We start from the raw sequence: 21252 nt of genomic DNA, 5'->3' as shown, positions 1-21252 counted from the left end.
CCTCTGTCACCCTGACGGGCCACACTCGAGCACAGGCATCGCCCTCCTCCTGCCACCACACTCCAGCCCCGGCCCCACCCCCATGCCGCTGCTTTCCTGAGTCCCCGCTCTTGGAGGGGCGCTCGCTCACCCTGTGGGTTCCAGGCATATTTGGTTTTCTGAGAAGCTCTGGGAGCTGGGTGTGCTCTGTTCGTCAGGACGCTCCTGGTGCCAGACACCGAGTGAGGGCAAAGCAGATTATTCGTGGGAAAACGAAATGTCTTCTGAATCTCTCTACTGATTGTTAAATTGCATGACTGGTCTGTTATTACTACTCAGTCTACCTCTCAGGGCACCAGCTCCCAGGAGGTAAGACCACCCTGTATTTCTGAGCACAGGAGCTGGGAAAGGCTGAGCATTAGTGGGATGGGGGTGACACCCCCATCCCCGCTACAAACTTGGAAACCAAACCGAAAGCAAACAGTAAAGCAGCTTGTCTCCAACAGCTTCTAGCTACTTGGCTGGCTAGGAGGTCAGTACATTAAAACACTGAAACCAAGGTAAGATCCAGCTTCACATATCTCATAAAAGCCAGTGCCAAGAATTACACAGGGAACATTAAGTGTTTTAATCTCCCTCCCCGCCCCCCGCCAGCCAAGTCCAAACTCCATACAGGCGCACAGTGATGGCAGGTTCTCGGGGACCCAGGGAGGGTGGAGCCCTGGCAGACGGCGAGGCAGGCCCTCTGCACGGGGCACTCGTATTCCTCAGGGACAGATGCTGAAACAGAGGCCCAAAGAGGCAGTCTTTGCCCAAGGTCATGACAGCCACATACAGGGCCAGGACAAGGAGCCAGGCTCACATGGCAGGCCAGGGGAAGAGAAGCCAGGGACATCAGAGCAGGGAGGTGGGGCTGGCGGGGGCGGGGTGGGGGGGTGTCCTGGCTCTCAGCTGCAAGCCATTATCTAAACAGGCCCTATTTCTGCACACCCTGCCCAGAGTCAGAGCCGGGTGGAAACACTGGTGAGGGGCTGGCAGGCTGTGGAAGGAGGAAGCGCTCTGTGCAAAGGCTCCTTGCTGCAGCCCCTCCAGCCCAGCCCTAACAAGGCGTGACACTCCAGGCCAAACAAACTGGAGCGTGTGGCAGCAGGCCGGTCTGTGTCAGTTGCCTACCTGGCCTGGCAGGGGGTCCACCCTGGACCCAGCCCTCCCATGGGAAGACTCGGAGATCCCTGGAGTCAAACAGACCACCTCCGGTCAGAGCTTCCGGAGTTTTCGCAGCAGGTGAATCTGCCTGGCTTTTAGATCCGCCTTCAAGGCCCTTCCCACCCCAGCCCAAAGCTTTCAAGTAATGTCACGGCTAACGGCCAACAGTCAATAAACCCCACTTGTTATGTGCCAGACACTACTCCACATAGTCTGCAAAGCCATCATCTACCCTCACAAGAACCCCACAAAGAGGTGCTGTCACCCCCATTTTACAGATAAAGAAAATGGGGCACAGAGAGGTGAAGCTCCCTGTCCAGAGTCACACAGTGAGTAAGGGGTGCAGCTGGGGGCTCATCCCCAGGCAGCTGATTCCCAAGTCCATGCTACTGACCACGGCCTCCCTAGTAGAAAAAGTGCCCACTCCATATCGACAGGATAAAGGATGAAACCCACACGATCCTATCAATAGGTGCAGAAAGGGCTTCCCTGGTGGCGCAGTGGTTGGGAATCCGCCTGCCAATGCAGGGGACACGGGTTCGAACCCTGGTCTGGGAAGATCCCACATGCCGCGGAGCAACTAGGCCCGTGAGCCACAACTACCGAGCCTGTGCGTCTGGAGCCTGTGCTCCACAACAAGAGAGGCCGCGATAGTGAGAGGCCTGCGCACCGCGATGAAGAGTGGCCCCCGCTTGCCACAACTAGAGAAAGCCCTCACACAGAAACGAAGACCCAACACAGCGATGAATATTAAAAAACAAAAACAAAACAAAAAACAGTTATTCCTTTAAAAAAATAGCTGCAGAAAAAGCATTTGAGCTAAAACTATAAAACGCTTAGAAGAACACACAGGTATAAATCTTTATGACCTTGGATTAGACATGGTTTCTTAGACACCAAAAGCACAAGCAACCAAAGTAAAAATAGACACATTTGATGTCATCAAAATGTAAAACTTGTGTGCTTCAAAGTACACTATCAAGAAAGTGAAAAGACAACCCACAGAATGGGGGGAAATATTTGCAAATCATGTATCTGATAAGGGTCTAGTATCCAAAATATATGAAGAACTATTAACAAACAAACAATTAAAAGACCGATAACCCAATTTAAAAAAATGGGCTGGGCTTCCCTGGTGGCGCAGTGCTTGAGAGTCTGCCTGCCGACGCAGGGGACACGGGTTCGTGCCCCGGTCCGGGAAGATCCCACATGCCGCGGAGCGGCTGGGCCCGTAAGCCATGGCCGCTGAGCCTGTGCGTCCGGAGCCTGTGCTCCGCAACGGGAGAGGCCACAACAGTGAGAGGCCCGCATACCACAAAAAAAAAAAAAAAAAAGGGCAAAGGATCTGAAATGGGCAGTTCTCAAAATAGGACATATGAATAGCCAATAAGCGTGGGAAAGGATGCTCAACATCATTAGCCATCAGAGGAATGAAGATCAAAACCACACCTATTAGGTTGGCTACAACCAAAAAGACAGACAATAACAAGTGTCCTGACATTGCTGGTGAGAATGTAAAATGGTCCAGCTGCTTTGAGAAACAGTGTGGCAGTTCTTCAAACAGTTAAACACCGTTCCAGTGCGACCCAGCAGTCCACTCCCAGCTATACAACCAAGAGGACAGAAACATGTGTCCACAAAAAACCTGTCCAGGAATGTTCATAACAGCGTTATTCATCACAGCCAAAGAGTGGCAACAACCCAAATGTCAATCAACTGATGAGTGGGTAAACAAAATGTGATATAACCATGCAATGGAATATATCCAGCCATAAAAAGCACTGATTCATGCTAAGCGAAGAAAACATTCTGCTAAGTGAAGGAAGCCAGTTAGAAAGGCCACAAAATATATGACTTCATTTATCCCAAGTGTCCAGAATAGGCCAATCCAGAGACAGGAAGGAGACTGGTGGTTGCCAGGGCCTGGGGGGCAGGTGGAATGGGGAGTGACTGCAAATGGGAACATTCCTTTTTGCGGTGATGAAAATGTTCTGGGATTAGATAATTGTGATGGCTGTACAACTCTGTGAATATATTCAAACCTACTGAACTGTATCTACACTTTAAAAAGGTGGATTTTATGGTACGTGGCTTATACCAATGGAATAAGGAAAAAACCCCAGCGGTAGCAGCTGCCATCCAGAGAGCACTCGCTCCCTGCGGGAAACTGGGCTAAATAAATGCTTCCGGGTACAGTGTCTCCTTCGATCCTCCAGAAAACCTGCAGAGACCCGTCCCCCAGCCCCGCCCCTGCCAAGGCCAGGGTGAATCAGAGAAGCATGAGGAGAGCGCTCTCCCGGAGAGATCTGGGGTCGAGATGAAATGCAGAGACGAGACACTTCCGATGAACAGGCTGCATCCGGCATTAGGCCAGACACCCACACCTTTCTGAAATCTCAGGCTCTGGGGTCTGAGGTGGTAGCCGGGGTGATGGCAGGACCCAGCAGAGGAGGCCAAGGACCGAGTGTGACAAGAAAGAGGGGCCCACGCACAGCGTCGTGCTCTTCCTCCTTTATCCTAACTTGGAGCTTGTTGACCACACCCTGAGCAACAGGCACGACCAGCTGCAAACCCCATGCCCTCTCCAGGGTGGGCCCGGGACCAAGACCTCCCTGCTCATGCATCCTGAAATGCCCACAGACCAAGCTCGGTCTGTGGGGGTCAGCCTTGGGGGAAGGCAGTCCTGTGCCCGCAGGGCAGAGGCTGGAAAGGAACCTGTGTCCCTCACTGGGCTGCAGGCTGCCACACGCCTGGGGCCTGTCCCAACGCTGGACTCGGGTACAGCAGACCATGATGACTCTACTGCTTGACCCAATTTCTGGCTGCTTGTAGCCAAAATCACCCTGCCACGCCTGTGAAATCACAGTGAATTAGAAACTACTACTGTTTCTATTTTGGTTTCAACAACCGGTCACCAACAAAAAAATGTGTTGTATCCCTGGAGCTAGAGACCCAGCAATGAAGGAACACAAGCAACGCTGCCTCGTGGAGCTGACATTCCAGGTGCACGGACCGGACAATAAGCCCGATGGATGAGTAAAATGGACAGCTAGATGGTGCTGGCAGGTGACACGGGGAGCGCGAGGGGGCTGCCAGTGGAGGTGGAGGTGTGATCGGGATGTACCTCATTGAGCAAAGACACAGGAAGGCGAGCGGTCAGCCTGGGCATCTGGGGGAAACAAAACGCGCTCCTGGCAGACGGAACGGCCAGTGCAAAGGCCCTGCTTGAGGACACGCTGCCGTCTGGTCATACAAATGGACCCAGCCTTTGAGATGAAGACGGTGACATCAGTCTAGCTTGTGGACACAGAGGTCTCCTGAGTGGGAGTGTCGAGGAAGCAGCTGGGCCCTACAGCGGTGGAGCCGGCGCCTTGGTGGCAGCAGACACGCCGGCCCCGCCCCATGTGAGGGACAGCGACAGCAGAGTTCCCTCCAGCTCCGCCCTGGGAAAATCACAACAGTGCCAACAGCTCTTCTCCCCCAAATAGAATAAGACTCTTTCTATCAGTCAGCACTGGGCGCTATTTCTGGTTCCCCGAAAAAGGCTACTGCCGCTTATTTATTTGTCGTCTTTATTTCTGGATGGGAGTTGGAAAGAGGCTTTTTTATAGTCAGATGGTGGGTTGTGTTCTGTTAAGAGCTGAAATATTAGCCCCTGGGAACCTGAAACACCCGCTCTTCCCTCTCTGCTACCCTCATCAGAGAAAGTGAAGCCAGAGGTTCTCGGAGATGGCAAGTCCTATCATGTCCAGAGAGGGGAAGAGAATAGTTCAAGACCGTACACAAGTCATAGGCAGGCCCAGGGTGAGAATCCAGGTGTCCGAGTCACATCACTGCCCTGTCCTCTCTGGCAGGTGGCCACGCTCCCATGCAACTGGTGGCAGGTGATACAGAGCTAGCAAGAGGACAAAAGACAATGACAAACAGGTGCTACAAGAGGACAACTAGGGGTAGGGGAGAGGGGGAGACAGCACTTTGAAGGCGCAGCTCTGAAGCCTGACTGAACCTGGGGTAAACTAGCTGTAACCTTTGGCAAATGACTGAACAATGTTGGGCCTTGCTCTTTTCATCTGTAAAATGGGAGCGATGCCTCCCTAGAGGGCTGTTGGGAGGCCTTGGCACCTAGTAGGTATATAGCAGTGGCTGCTATTTCTATTACTACACTGGGCAAGGCCATCTGGAGAGTGGGTAGGTTCTGAATCGTGGCCACCGGTCCATGTCCAGCTACCGGGGATGTTGGGCCCCGGGCCTCACCCTCCTTGGCTCCCTGGCTGTGCCCAGCATGGTGCCAGCAGAACGGGCCCTCTGCACACAGATGTGAAGGAAGCCTTGGTGGGGCCCCGGCGATGCAGGGCCTGGGGACAGCTGTGACAAGACTCTGCTTCAGTTCTTTTCTCCCAGGCAGGTATAACTTCTTCACCCAGATGATACCCAGTGGAAACAAAACCTGGGGCAGGGACAGTCCCCAAGGACATGCAGAGTGGGAATCCTTTGCAGGGTGGGGCCCCAGAGAATGATACCCACGAGTGAGGGCTGTGCTGAGGCGAGAGGAGCTGCAGACAGGCCAGAGAAGCAGCTCCGAGGGTCTGGAGCCAGCGGAGAGGACTCACCTGGGACGTGCCAGGGGGAGGAGCTACTACATTCGAGGGCTCTGTCTCCCTCTCTAGAACATTGGCTCCATGAGGGCAGGGGCTGGTGGGTTTATTCACTGCTGTGGGCCCAGTGTCTAGAACACTGAGGTACACAGTAGGTGCTCAACAAGTGCTTGTTGAGTGAAGGGACTGATCTTTGACAGCGCCCTATGCACAAGGCCGGCTCCTCGGGCATCTAGGCCACATCTGGACAGACGCAGAGCCTATGGTCCGTGTGCCTGGGCGCCAATGTCCCACATTCCAGGCCGCCTGCCTGCTACCTGGGCCCTCGGGCCACCGTTGCGTCCTCACACTCCGCTCCCTCGAGGCCTGCCCACCCAGGTTTGTTCCATCTGAAAAGACGACAGCAGCTGTCACAGCTGTCCCCTCTCAGCCTGGCCACTGGCTTCTCTGGAGGACTTTCCCCCGCAGAAGCATCTTGTTTATCTACTTTGCTATGACTGTGACTGGACTTTCCTTTTAAATTGTTTTTACTGAATGCTGTTGCCACCAGTATTTTCCCGTGGTTTTGCATTTCCTGGTCACCTGACTGGCGACACTTGCCCTCGGGTCAGACATTCATGTTTGTGCCAATCTTCCTCCGTCATGGACTGAACACCTCTCATGCATGATAAGCCTCTGCGCCTGTGATGAGTCATTTCCACAGGCCGCGTTCCCAGGAGGGGGTCCGCGCTCCACCGGCATCGACGTCTCTATGTTTCTTGCCACGGGGTCATGCTGCTTCCCAAAGGGACAGCGGCAGTTTCCTGGGGCACCAGCAATGCTGGGTCTTGACCATGCCTTCCCAGCCCCAGGCAGTCCCTTTTTCAGAAATCTGGGCCGTACTTTCGTGAGGGAGGATGACGGGTGACATAGTGAATGGTCCCACCCCCGCACACACGGTCACTCAGGGTCGAGCAGGCCCCGCGGCAGAGGGGGCGAGGCCCGGAGACACCGGCTGGCGTGGGGGGCTGGGGGCGAGGCCCGTGCATGACCCAGAGAGCGAAAGCTCTGGACGGGGGCCCGGAGACGTGCATGCAAGTTCCGGCAGCTCCCCTGGGCCCAGGCGAGCCACGTGGCCTTTCAGGTCTTGGGCTCCTACCAGTAGACCGGGGGTCATAATGAATCACTCCCGTCTACTTGCTGGAGTTGAAAGGATGAGGAAAAAGTGCTGCGAAATGCCAGCTAAAGAAGCCAGCTCCCCCTTGGCGGGGATGGGGGTGCAGGGAGTGTGGTGGGCAAGGGCCTGGAGTTGCCATCTGTTCACACCCCCACCCCCAAACGACACAACAGGGGAGCCTCTGAGCTCACAGGTGCCTCCGGGAGCCGGGTGGTGGCGAAGGGCCCCTCACCCGGCTCCCAACAGGTGCACCCCAAGCCCTGCGTGCTGAAGGCAGCGCCGAGGGAGCGTGTGACTCAGGTATGAGCCAGCAGACCGACCCCCGGGAGAGCGGGGTTGCGCTAGGGATCGCGTGCAGACTTCTAACTGCATCCTGGAGAGACCAGGGAGGGCTCCTCGGGGGAAGGCGACATCCCGGTGGGCCTCGGTGAAGGCCGGAAATTTCAGTCCATGCAAACCCTCCCTCCTCAGTCAGAGAGCTGCTGCCTCGACTTGGGGCTCCACCTTTCAGGCAGGGGCCTTGTCTACCGCGTTCATGGCTGCATCCCCAACGAACAAGTGTACAAGTGAATAAACGAAGCGCTGGCCTGGGCTCCCGCCTCTCCTGGCCGGAGGGAGGTGGCCCTTATCAAAAGGCAGGTTCGGGCTTCCCTGGTGGCGCAGTGGTTGAGAGCCCGCCTGCCGATGCAGGGGACATGGGTTCGTGCCCCGGTCCGGGAAGATCCCACATGCCGTGGAGCGGCTGGGCCCATGAGCCATGCCCGCTGAGCCTGCGCGTCCGGAGCCTGTGCTCCGCAACGGGAGAGGCCACAGCAGTGAGAGGCTCGCGTACCGCAAAAAAAAAAAAGTCAGGTTCCCTCACATCTCGGCCCAGGACCCCCCAGCTCGGGGCACCAAATGCTGCCTCTCAGAGCTGGGCTCGGCCCTGCCTCCCTGGGCCACTCCCCATTCCCCGGGGCCTGTGCTGTATGGCAGGAAAGAGCCTTATCAGGAGGGGACAGTGAGGAGATCCACCATGTCACTGAGAGCAGGCACGGGAGCGGGGAGGCGTGGGCAGGGTCCGGGCTCTCACTCAATCTTCTGAGAGTTGAGGAAACTAACCCCCTGATTTCACAGGCCCTGGAGCCTCTACACATGCTGGTCCCTCGGCCCTGCAAGCCCCTTCTTCCAGCTCCTTCCTGGCCTGGGAAGCTCCTGCTCGTGCCCCAAGCCCTGGGTCAGGCCACCTCCCTCCACTGAGCACCCTCTTCTCCCACACCTCGGAGGAGGCCTCTGCTGTGGGCTCACCAGGGCCTGGCGTGCCTGGGTTTGAATCCCGGCTCCAGCTCATATCAGCTGTGCCACGCTGGCCAAGTAACTTTATTTCAGCCTCAGCTTCCTCGCGGGAAAGAGGACAACAAAAATAGCACCGACTTCACAGGGTTGTCTCCCACTGCCCCACGTTTACAAAATATATTTTAAAATTATGAAACAGTTCCCTCCAGGAAGGGCGGCTGCACCCCAGCATCTGGGTAGCTGCAGTGGCCCCAGCCTGCCCAGCACGACCCATCCCAGGTTCAACCCTTGGATGATCTGATGGGACAGACAGAACAAGTGCGGTGGCCCAGGGCTGGGGCTTCCTCCCAGCTGCTGGCGTTTGTTAACCAAGGAACCCCCTTCTTGATACCCTCACCCCAGAACCATCTTCTCCCCACTGTGGCTGCAATACCCTCAAACCACTGGATTCCTGGCATCCTGCCCACCTCACCTACCATCCAGCCCAAACTACACACAGCGGCTGGATCCTGGATCATCTTCCTAAAACTCCGACCTATATATTGAAGCAGCTCTCAGCTCAATAACTGCCCAAGGCTGACGTGAGTGAAGAGCCTTTCCAGGCTCCTGCGACATGATTCTGTTTGCCTTCCCATTACGGGCTGCACTGTGTCCCCCCAAATTCGTATGCTGAAGGCCCAACCCTCAGGACCTCAGAATGTAGCTATTATTTGGAGATAGGGCCTTTAAAGAGGGGATTAAGTTAAAACGAGGTCACATGGGGGCCCTAATCCAACTGATTCATGTCCTAAAGAAGAGGAGACAGAGGGAAGACCATGACAAGACACGGGGAGAAGACAGCCCCCTACAAGCCAAGGAGAGAAGCCTCAGAGGAAACCAGCCCTGCCAGCACCTGGACCTTGGACTTCCAGTCTCCAGAAATGTGAGAAAATTAACTTCTGTGATTTAAGCCACCCAGTCTGTGGCGCTTTGCTGTAGCAGCCCTGGAAACCTAACTCACTTCCCAGCTCCTCCCAGATGCAGAGCCAAGATCATTCCCAGCCACCGCCTGGCTCCATGCACAGTGGTCTCCTCATCACCCCCGACACACGCCTCTGGGACGCCCCTCCTCCCACCAGTCGGCAACAACCCGCTCAGCCGGTGTCACTCAGTTTCCCCTAAGCCCCTGGGAACAAGCTGTCTCATAACAATGACACCTCCCCAGCACCTCCTACTGGCAGTCTCACCTGTTCCACTACCATCTCTCTCCTGCATCGCTACCTTGTTTGCTTGCTCGTCTCTGGTCCCCTAGTAAATTTCCACACATTTGGGTTCTGACTGTGCAACCGGGCAGTACGTTCCTTGGGGTCAGGACCTGGCCTGACCCCTAGCTCAGTGCTGCTCAGAGACGGCAGCCGTCAGTGGAAACTCTCTGACAAGTGCACGTGTGTGAGATGAACTGAGTAAGTGTGAGCTGTGAGCCCGGAAACAAAAGGAGAAAGGGGGGCATGGAGGAACACAACTGACCAGCACAGGGAAAGAAAGGAGGTGGCCTGCAACTCCTCGACTGGCCACCACGCGGCGCTGTTTGTCTGGCACAGCCCTAGTGACTGTGGCCATGGGGCTTGAGTGCTGGCCTGGCCCGCCAACCCACAGACTCCAGTGTTCATGCCTCGTCTGGTGCCTGATTGTCCAAAGTCACCTGCCCCCTGCCGTCATCCTGTTAGGGGCAGGAGCCACGTGTTCTTGAATCCTAGACGGGGAAAGATGTCTGTGCATCCTGGGCGAGCCAAGTCTTAGCCTGACAGCCCCTCTGAAAACAACCGAGTGGCTTTTTGGCTCGTGGTAATGGTAGCCACCCAGTAATGCAGAACAGACAAGTCGGGGAGGGAAAGCAGCCGCAGGCCCGGATCAGGAGGCGGCAGCCAGGGAAGGCCCGGATGGCCGGCCCACGGACGAGAAGAGATGGAAGTGGTCTCTGAAGTGGAGCCGGGCCTGGGCGTGAGGAGGGCACTTCGTGTCCTTACCTTGACTCTCCTGCCCCCCTCCCCGGTCCACAGTATAATGTCCCGTCCACCAGCCTGGCCACGGAAGGGCTCCCCAAGGCAGTGCTCTACCCTCGCCTCCCCTCTCTCCTCAGGAGGCATCTTACTGGGATGCCCCCAAGCCGCCCCGCCCCACCTCGATAAGTCAGAACCTCTGCTGATTCCCCCCAGCGACACTCAGGAACTGTCCCCTGCTCTGACCCCGCGCATCCCCCCGCACCTACTTCCAGTTCATTCTGCATTCCCTTTATTAAAGGTGACTCATCTCTCCCTATAGCCTGAGGCCCCCTTGAGGCACAGGGGCTGGATTCGTGGGGGGATTTGTGTCGGGCTTCAAAAGGGTGGAAACGATTGGACAACGGTGACATCATCCTGTCTCTTCAGACCCATTCACAGCCCCAGATGACATGAAGTTGAAATAACATGTTTTGTTTTGTTTAAGTCATTCAAGTTCCAGCCCCTGAAGCCGCATGCCCTGGAGATGTGGGGACTGGGGAGCCTGACTCATGGGAACCACCTGGAAATCTGCCACGGCTTTGGGCTGATCCTGGGAGAGGCAGATCCTCATCCGCGTAGCCCCTCGTAGGCCACGGGTGTATGCAGTGGTGGGCTGGGTGCCTGGGTTCCGATCCCAGGTCCACTGTTGCCCCCTGGGCTGGCCGCCCCTCTGTGCCTCTGTTTCCACATCTGCAAGATGCGGGTAACACCGGCTCCTACACCCTAGGCTCCTTGTGAGCATGTGAGGACTAGATGAGTCCCCGTGAGGGGCCGTGCAGGGGGAAGCACCACGTACGGCTTGGCTGCCTTCAGTTGGCATTGGGTCTGCTCCTCCTTGCGCGCTGAGGCCCAGTCAACAACCTGGGCATCCACTCTGAACCCACGATGGGGTGGAGGGCTCCCCAGGAGCTAGGACTCTCTCATGAGTATCAGGCTTAGGACACAGGTGGCCCTTGAGGTACCCGCTCCGGAAAAAGGGAGGAGAGAAGGCCCTGCCCGCTGCTCAGGCACCAAGGGCTCAGACGGAGTCGGAGGTTAAGCGAGGCAGAAAGTGAAGGGTGTACGGGAGCTGGGTGCTGAGGCAACCCGGGGCGAGCCTTCCCCAGGCACGACTGGGCACTCACTACTCACCGTCCAGTTCACCCACGGCGTCTGAGGGGAAGAAGGGCCTGTCATCTCAGAAGGTCACATGAGGACAGTGGATGTGAGGAGAGGCCAGGGTTCCATCCACCCAGGCCCATGGCCACACAGACCAGGCGGCGAACCTGGAGGCCTCAGGGCCCAGGAGCCAGCCTGGATGGTGCTCGTCCCCAGGACCCCCTGAGGGGAGGCAGAGAGAAGTGGCACTTCCTGAGTGCCGACAGGCTCATGCTGTGTCCCTGCCGCTCACGTGGTGAGGGAGGGCTCGGCAGGTGGGCCGTGCAGAGGCCCAGCCTGGTGCTGCCTGAGGCACAGGGAGGGCCGGACAGCCTTTGCTGGCTTGAAGATGGAGGGGCCCATGAGAAGGAATATGGGGGCTATAAGAGCAGAGGGTGGCCCCTTGCTGACAGCCAGCAGGGAAACTGGGACCTCAGTCCTACAGCCACAAGGAAGTGATTCCTGCCAACAAGCATGAGCCTGGGAGCGGGTTCTTCCTTGAGGCCTTTGGATGAGAACGCAGCCCAGCTGACACCTTGATTCCCATCTGAGACACCCTGAGACCAGAAACCAGCCACGCCAGGTAGACTTCTGACCTACTGAACTGTGAGATAACGAAGGGGGGATGTTGAAAGCCACTCAGTTTGTAGTTACCTGTTATGCAGCAGGTAACTAATAGGCTTGGTTATTATGAGTTTTCAAAGGGGGACCTTGACTATGTTATTTGGAGACACTGGGTAGGGGGATGGGTGCATTTCAGCAGTGGCTGCAGCCCGTACCCTGCTCCCTGGAGGCTTCTGAGGGGCCCCGCTAAGGCCCTGCTGCAGCTGCTACCTCCCTGCTACCAGCCTGATCCTCAGCTCCCCAGCTACAGGCGTGCTGTTGCGGAAAATACTGGAAGGTGGGGAACCAGCCTGAAATTGGGGGAGGGGGTGGCTTCTGGGCAGGGACAGAGGGGAACACAGGCCACAGGTCTGACAGTCCCCAGTCTGACATGGCCCTGGTCAGCTGGACCAGTTTCCATCCCGTCTGACTCAGCTAAGGACCTGTTTCTTCTCGAGGGGACAGAGTGCTATCTGCACCCAGTGTGCTCAAGGCCAGGAGTGTGGAAGTTAGACACTGGCCCCGGTGGAGACAGGGACATTCCTGAGTCCCATTCCAGCTGTGGAAACGGTTGCTGGAAACACGGATTAACTCTGTGGCAGCTGTTTGCACAGATTTATGGCCCCTTCTGGACCCAAAGGCTCACTGCCCCACTCGGCTCCAACTCCCAAAATGCAGCAGCCTTTGCTGTTTTCAAGACGTTTAAAAAATAATACTTGAAGTGCTCTCTCTGGCCATACATATTCTAAAAGCAGAATAGAAAATGTTAGCTTGGTCCAGTGCAAAGACGAAGCTTCCAGCAACATAACAATCCATATAGTTAAACAATAAGACAATCTCCTTAACCCCCAAAGGGGCTCTAACCAATCAATAAGAAAAAGACCAACAACCCAAGAGAAAAATGGCAACTAATATGAAAAAATTCATACACAGAAGAAATGCAAAGGGGCAACAGACACAAGAAGAAATGCGTAATCTCGTCAATCATGGAAGAAATGCAAATGAAGGTTATACAGTTATCATTTCTCCAGCAGCCACACACTATAAGGAGTAAAATTTGTTCAAACCTTCTTTTTTTGTGTGTGTGCGGTACGTGGGCCTCTCACTGTTGTGGCCTCTCCCATTGCGGAGCACAGGCCCCAGACGCGCAGGCTCAGCGGCCATGGCGCACGGGCCCAGCCGCTCCGCGGCATGTGGGATCTTCCCGGACCGGGGCACGAACCCGTGTCCCCTGCATCGGCAGGCGGACTCTCAACCACTGCGCCACCAGGGAAGCCCTGTTCACACCTTTTGAAGAACAATCCAGCAATATCTGCAAAGTGAGAAACATTTATAACATCTTCGGGAAATTCCACTTCTAGGGATTAATTTCACAGACCTATGCAAAGATCTGTGTTTACTGCAGCTCAGTTAAAAGAAAAAATCCAAATCAAACTGGAATGACTTTATGAGCCCAGTATAACTGAGTAAATTATGGGTTTTTTCATTTACATGCTGAAATCTTATGCTCTCATCAAAAAGGGCAGATCAGACCTAGTCGTCCTCATCCTGGAAAGAAGCCAAGACATATGTTCAGTGGAGAAAAAGCAAGTTATAGGAGAACACAAGTAGTAGGACACTGTTTCTTTTCTTTCTTTCTTTTTTTAAGCACACATGTATTTGTACATGTATGAGAAGAGCCTGGAAGGACGGATTCCATACTTAAGAGCGGCTGCCTCTGGAAAGAGAGGTGCGGGCCAAACAGATTTGAGCCACTGGCAATCAGGGCCCTGCCTGCTGACAGAGGGACTTCAGGACCACGTCTGAGCAGGGCTGGGGGTGAGTGGCCCTCAGGAGGCATCCAGTCCAGCAATTCCTGAGGTGTGCTGGGTGGACCAGGCCTCTTACCATAAGCGCAACAAAAACGAGAGGGGGGCCCATAACTGATTAAGTGGAAAAGGCTAAATATTGCTGTATTTCATCGATTCTAGGGCGTGGGTTTGATTTTCTTTTGTTTTCTTCATTTTCCATCTCTGAAGTTGAGATGTGACTCATCATTTATGGTGTGTCAGAATTTAATTAGCATTTTTTTCTCTATTTGTAAATATAAGCTATCAGCGCAACTTCCACCGGTGGTAAAATTCAGTTTGCCTGCCTCTGAGAGACTGAAGATTCATATTAGCACATAAAGGCTCTGAAAAGTCCTGCAGCAAAGAAACGTGTCTACTTCCGATTTCTCCACCATATCTGACACAACCCCCAACTTTTCCTTTTCCTTCTTAATTCTTATCTTTGCCTTTCCCTTTGTTTACAAATGAGATCATGCTGGGGCTCCATGGATGCCCTTCCCCACCATGGATGTCTGAGAAGGCAGAGAAGTCCCTGTCACTTTCCAGTGCAACTGGGGCGAAGGGAGGCACACTCACTCTTTAAAACTCTGTATAGGGACTTCCCTGGTGGCGCAGTGGTTAAGAATCCGTCTGCCAATGCAGGGGACACGGGTTCAAGCCCTGGTCTGGGAAGATCCCACATGCCGCAGAGCAACTAAGCCCGTGCGCCACAACTACTGAGCCTGAGCTCTAGAGCCTGCGAGCCACAACTACTGAAGCCTGCGCGCCTAGAGCCCGTGCTCCACAACAAGAGAAGCCACTGCATTGAGAAGCCCGCGCACTGCAACGAAGAGTAGCCCCTGCTCGCCGCAACTAGAGAAAGCCCGCGTGCAGCAACAAAGACCCAATACAGCCAAAAATAAATAAATTTATTAAAAAAAAACAAAAAAACTCTATACAAAAACCATTTGGCAAAAACCGCGATAGCAACAACTGTCATCAAGAACCATCAATGGATGCTTTAAAAAAAAAAAAAGTGGGTAAAAGTCTGACAAGAAACAGGATGACTGCAAAATGTCTCCTTATGAGATAACTGCCAACACAAAGAGAAAAACAGAAATTTGCAGAGGAGAACCATGGCAGACACAACTCTGACCAAATAGTCTATTAGCCAGAGGGAAGACACATCGATGTCATGTCCTCCTGATCGAAGGGGGGAACAGTATTGCTGGTGTGGCGCTCCTGCCCCAAATGCAGACTCCCCACCTACTCAGGGGAAAACATCAGATACCCCCAAATTGAGGGACACGCAGCAAAATAAACAGTCAAGGCTCCTCCAAAGTGTCAAGGTCATGAAAGACAAACAACCTGTGGCCCCGATCCAGGTGGACGGAGTCCACAGATGGACAACCAGACTGGATCCTGAGCCACGAACAGGGTAGCAGTGGGACAGCTGTGAAATTGTTTAATAACCGTATTGCTATTGATGTGAATTTCCTGGCTTAGAGAACTATAAACTGTCACACAAGATGTTGACACTGGACGCAGCTGTGCAAAGTTATACAGACGGGCACTTTGTGTAGCATTTTTTGCACCTTTTTTGGGTAAGTTTAAAATTACAACAATTATACTAAAAAAATTGTATACAGTCAGCCCTCCGTATCCACAGACTTCAACCAACCACGAATAGAAAATATTCAGGAAAAAAAATTCCATTAAGTTCCAAAAAGCAAAACTTGAATTTGTCATGTGCCAGCAAATATTCACACAGCACTTTATTGTATTTACATCTATTTACATATAATTTGCATTGCATTGGGTATTAGAAGTAATCTAGAGATGATTTAAAGTATATAGGATGGGACTTCCCTGGTGGCACAGTGGTTAAGAATCCACCTGCCAATGCAGGGGACACGGGTTCTAGCCCTGGTCTGGGAAGATCCCACATGCCGTGGAGCAACTAAGCCCGTGTGCCACAACTACTGAGCCTGCGCTCTAGAGCGCCCATGCCAAACTACTGAAACCCGCGCGCCTAGAGCCCGTGCTCCACAACAAGAGAAGCCACCGCAATGAGAAGCCCGCACACGGCAACAGAGAGTAGCCCCCGCTCGCTGCAACTAGAGAAAGCCCATGTGCAGCGACAAAGACCCAACGCAGCCAAAAATACATACATACACACATACATAAATTTATAAAATGCTATAAAAAAATAAAGTATACAGGAGGCTGTGCGTGGATTCTGCGCAAACACTGCGCCGTCTTACGTAAGGGACTCCATCCTGAGTCTGGTATCCGTGGGGGTCCTGGAGCCAATCCATCACAGATACGAGGAATGCCATGTGAACTTCACAATACATCCATAAAACTGATATAATTAAAAATAAACACAAACATGGGTGTGGGTGCTCAGGAAGGATGGATGGAGAGGGGAGTGCTGTCCAAGGGGCCTGGTCACAGGGTCACAGAGGTCACGATCAAGGATGCCAGCATGGATTTGGTGCTAAAAAGAATCTCAGGAACCCAGGACTCATAGGGTCACAACACACCGCGTGTGGTCTGAAACACCACAACCCAGTGTCACCCAGGAGAATTACCATCTATTGAGTATTTATGCCTTAAATGCATAACCACGTTTAATCCTTACAACAACCCTGTGAGGAAGGGGCTGCTATCATTATTCCCATTATACAGATAGGAAAGCTGAGGCTCCGTGGTGCAATTAAATAACTGGCCTAAGTGCACACAGCCAGGCCATCTGAGTCCAGATTCACTACAGCACTGCTTCTGTAGAAAAGACTACTGCAGAGGCGTGTGGCCCCTGGACTGAGCTGGAGGCACAGAGTGGCCAATGGTCAGTCCTCCCACCTCTCTGGGCCTCTCTCCTCATCTTTAAGATACGGAGAACAGTTTGGGGGCATCAAGAGCTCAAGATCTCTTTCGGGAGCTTCCCTGGTGGTGCAACGGTTGAGAGTCCGCCTGCCGATGCAGGGGACGTGGGTTCGTGCCCCGGTCCGGGAAGATCCCACATGCCGTGGAGCGGCTGGGCCCGTGAGCCATAGCCGCTGAGCCTGCGCATCCAGAGCCTGTGCTCTGCAACGGGAGAGGCCACTACAGTGAGAGGCCTGCGTACCACAAAAAAAAAAAAAGAAAAAAAAAAATCTTTCGGCTGGAAAGACACTAGGTGGGTCTTACATTCACACTGAAGTATAAATGACTGGTGTCTAGTACTTTCTGATCAACCTTGACCAACAGGTGTGTTTGAGCATCCGTCTGCCCTACCATGTCCCAGGGAAGAGATGTTGAGATTTCTCACCTGGGCACTGGGAGACTGCGTGTGAAGGGGGAAGAAGGCTCTGGGGATCTCGAGTCTGCAGGGGTCAGTCAACTCAACAAGGGGAAAGGGAGCCAGAGGTCACAAAGACAGCGTCTGGCTCACCTACTGGCCCAGGTCAGCCTTGCACAGGCAGGGGCTTCAGGGACAGGCCTGGAGGAGCCATCAGGGCCTGGGTTGGTGCGGGGGGTCACTCGGGAGTGCCTCCTGAGAGGGCGGGTCTGTGGGTCAGGAGGAAACATGGTTCCCAGCAGGGTCTGTGTGAGGCGCCGGACAGGCCCGAGCATCTCCGTGTGCCAGCAGATGAGCAGTAAGCCTGGCATCTCATCCAGAGCCTCTCTTTTCTCAACTGAAAAAGGGGATCATTACAGCCCCCTCGGGAGGGTTAGCAACAAGGGGAGGAGAAGCCGCCCACCAAGGGCCAGACCGGCCCTACGTGCTCTCCTCACGACACCCTGGGCGAGGGCGTTTACCTCCTCCGTGCAGGTGACAGATGGGAGACTCGCCAGGGCTCAGGAGTGACTCGGGCCCCGGGGCAGGGCCAGGTTCAGGACCAGCTGCCTCCTAACGTTGACACGGGGCCCACCTCGGCCTGGTCGACAGGCGGTGCTCCACTACCACCCTGCTCTGCAGACCCCGCACCTCCATCCGGACGCGGGGTCTCTGCCTGCATGGCTGGAAGTGACTGACGTGGGAACGAGGACAATGTTTCTCCCAAATGCCCCAAAGTCCTGGAGTGCAATCAGGCACCGAGTACCCATGCAAAGGCCCCGCCTCCCTGTCAGCCCACGGGGCCCGAGCCTCTTCCGTGGCCACCCGCTCTGGCAGTGTGTCCAGGCCTGGCCTGGCGCCGGTCCTCCCTCACACCAGACCCCTCGGCCCCGTGACGTGGGCAGGCTGACACCCGGGGAGCCCCAGGGCAGGTGGGTGCCACAGGGGCCAACTCCTCACAGGCCACCCGACAGGTGTGCGAAGCATCATCCTGGTGGGTTAATCCAAAACTCCAGCCTCCTGCACAAAATCGGAGCTGGAAGCTAATCCTGACTCGGGAGTAACAGTGCTCGGGGGGCTACACTCCTCTCCTCCTTGTCCTCCAAGACTCCAGGCCCTGCTACTACCAGCTTCTGCCATGTGCCTCCCACCCAAACCCCGGGCAGCCTGTGGGACCAAGGGGAGGAGCTGAGAGCACCGGGAGCCCAACTCTGGGCCACACCCGCTGCAGTGGACAGCGCCAGACCTTCCCCACACCTCCCCCGAGGGGATGATAACCACGCATCACAGATGAGCAAACGACTCTGAGAGGGCCAGCGACTGCCCAGGCCGCACCAGTGGGGCTGAGATTTCAGCCCAGGCTTGTCAGGGCCGAAGCCTGCTCTCTTCCGTTACAATGTATCGCTGTTCTCAAAAGGGACAGGACTTTTGTTTCCTCAATAACCACACGGGGCAGAGACTCCACGACTGAAGCAGGGATCTTGTCTGGACAATGCCATCGCCTGGACACCAGAGGGCACCCGGGGGCAGTGCCAGCTGGCGGAGCGAGAGCAGCAGGGCCGGAGCCCACACTGCATCCATCGTGGCCTCGACCCCTCCTCGGCAGGCCGGGAGCAGGATTCGGGAACCACTGGCTAAGAACCCACCCAGATGGCGTGGGTTCAAACCCCAGCTCTGCCCCTAGTAGCTCTGCGGCCTTAGCCAACTAGATTCAATGGATACGGCATCCTCACCGCTACGGGGTGGTGACAGTACTGCCCGTCTCACAGGGTCATCGTGAGGATGAGACCAGCTAATGCAGTGCTTGGCGTGCAGTCGGGGTGCCCCCTGAGCGCCGACAAAGCGGCCCTAGAGGAACGGTGACCTGCAGGCACCACAACACTGGGGATACAGGCGGGCCTGGGGCCCAGGCCTTGACTCCAAGGCCCCTCCCACCCACGGCCCTCCGCAGCTCACCAAGGGCGGACAGCCGGCCTCCACCTCTGAGTGAGACCCCCCAACTCGACCACACACGCCCACCCCGCGGTGGCTGCTCTGTGGGGATCGGGTCTCCCAGGCTCTACGGAATGCCATTTTCTCTTTGCTTGGTGTCTAGATTACTCCATTTCAATCCAGCCTCTAAACGGCCTGCAAGATGAGCCCTGATTAAATTCCCATAAAACCACAGGCAGAGACGCTCGATCTGCGGTGTGCACCCCCCGTCCCCAGGGAGGCCCGGCGTCCGGACGGCCATCTGTCACCCCCAGAGCGCATGTGTGGGAGCTGCCGGGGCAGCCACACCTCATCGGCAGCCGTCTTGGAAGGGCCTCTGAGCCCTTTGCCCTGTGGCCTGAGACCCCCCACCACCTGCTGCCCCCAGGGCCAAGGACACAAACCCACAATCTCCAGTCACAGCCCAGCTTTCTCGCCCATCGCTCCGGCCAGTTCAGGAGTCGGCTAGAGCCTTGCCCAGGATCACTTGTCCTAGGGCGGCAGAGCCAGGCCTTGGTCTCGGGGCTTCCACCTCAGAACCCCGGCCCCATGCGGAAAGCAGGTGCACACGAGAGAAGAGGCCTGCAGGTGCGTGTCCAGCAATCTTGGCTGGTGGTGCCGCCTCCCGCTCCCCGCAAGCCGGCGGCAGGCAGCGTTCAGCTTCTGGGAGGCTCCTGTACTTGGTTTGAACTGGATCCAGGTCTAGTGCCATCTCTGCCTCTGGCTAAAGGGTGTGGGTGCAGCCCCGCCCAGAAGCAATCACCTGTTAGGGAAACCTGGGGCCCAGGCACTCGGTCAGCTGCTGACCTCATGTCGTGTGAGCTGTTATGTGGAAGGAACGTGCTGCTGAGGCCGCCCACCCTGGCCAGCTGGAAGGGGAAAGGTCATTCCAAGAGCCATTCACCCATGGATGCCGCAGGCAGGAACCCACTCCCCGGAGGGGAAGGCGGACAGCTAGCTGTGCCCCAAACTCATCCTCCCCGTTCTGCCATGGTGACGGGGCTCCCAAATGTTAGCTGGCCACATGGTTGCCCAGAATAAAGACCACTTTCCCCGATTCCCTTGCAGCTCAGTTTGTAACTCGGTTCTGACCACTGAGGTATGAAAGAACATCACTGTAGCTTCCAGAATTCTTCCTTAGAAGATACCCAGGGCTGTTTCCCTTTGCTCCCTTTTTCTTAGTCCCCTCTCCATCCTAAGGTCTAGACTGCAGATGTGGTGGTGAGAGTTTCAGCACCACCTTGGACCAGGAGGGCCACGCCAGAAGAACAACGAGCTGGGGGAAGCCTAGGTCCCCGCCGTCACTCGCCAGCACCGGCCAGCCTTCCTCTGGGCTTTTACGCGAGAGAGAAACGAAGTCCATCTCATTTAATCCACCGTCCAGGTCTCTGCTATGGTAGCAACTTTGTCAGGGTGTTTCAGACTGACACATCTGCAGCGGGAAAGACCCTGCCTCCCCTCCAGGCTCTGAATTAGGAAAAGATAAGCTCTGGGAGTGTGGAACTGAGATGGCACCAACCACACAGAGCCGCCCAGGTCCTCAGACAGGTGAGGCTGGAAGCTCCGGGCAGCAGGCCTCACCTGTCCCCCACAGCTGATGCTCTGTGCAGCGATGGATGGCCCGAGCGTGGACCCTCGGTCCAAGGGCTCTGCCTGTTAGCCCCGGGAGACCCTCCCCATGCGTCAGAGCCCACCAGCCCACCCCCAGTGCAGAGCAGGGAGCCCTGTCACCTCCCTGCAGCAGCCTCACCCACTGCCCTGTCTTCTGTGCAGCCACCAAGGCTCTCTGAGGACAGGGAGAGCCACGCTGGCACAGGGGTGGCGACAGCTCCAGGAGTTTCTGCCAAGCCCCTTCTCCCAACACAAAAGCGGTGTCATCTGGACTGCTGTACCTGAGGAGCTAAAAGGGTCATTACGGCCCTTTACAGCAGGACTAACAGGGCTGCGAGCCTCCAGTAATCGCAGGAGTGCGGCAGGGGAGCGCCAGGGATGCGCTTCCCAGAGCAGGTTCTCTGTATCTGCGCCAGGAGCAGCCTGGCCTCTGGGAGGATGGGAGGTGGGAGCCAGCAGTGCTTCCGCATGTACTGCCCCGGGTGGGCAGGAAAAGGCTCCAGGAAGTCCCAGCCTCTGCCTGCGCTCCTGGAAGAATACCAGCCCGGCTCGGCGTGCACGATAAGGA

At 55.6% G+C, this 21252-nt stretch overlaps 1 protein-coding gene across 1 annotated transcript in view; it reads right to left on the bottom strand.

Annotated features, from left to right (window-relative positions):
- Positions 1–21252, bottom strand: part of ITPK1 (inositol-tetrakisphosphate 1-kinase) — a 163747-nt gene that overhangs the window by 22084 nt on the left and 120411 nt on the right. The gene's annotated exons all lie outside the window — the stretch shown is intronic.

This window comes from Phocoena phocoena, chromosome 2, assembly GCF_963924675.1.
Source record: "Phocoena phocoena chromosome 2, mPhoPho1.1, whole genome shotgun sequence".
NCBI classification, from domain to species: Eukaryota; Metazoa; Chordata; class Mammalia; order Artiodactyla; family Phocoenidae; genus Phocoena; species Phocoena phocoena.
Note: the sequence above shows the minus strand (reverse complement) of the source record. Positions and strands in the feature narration are given on the sequence as shown.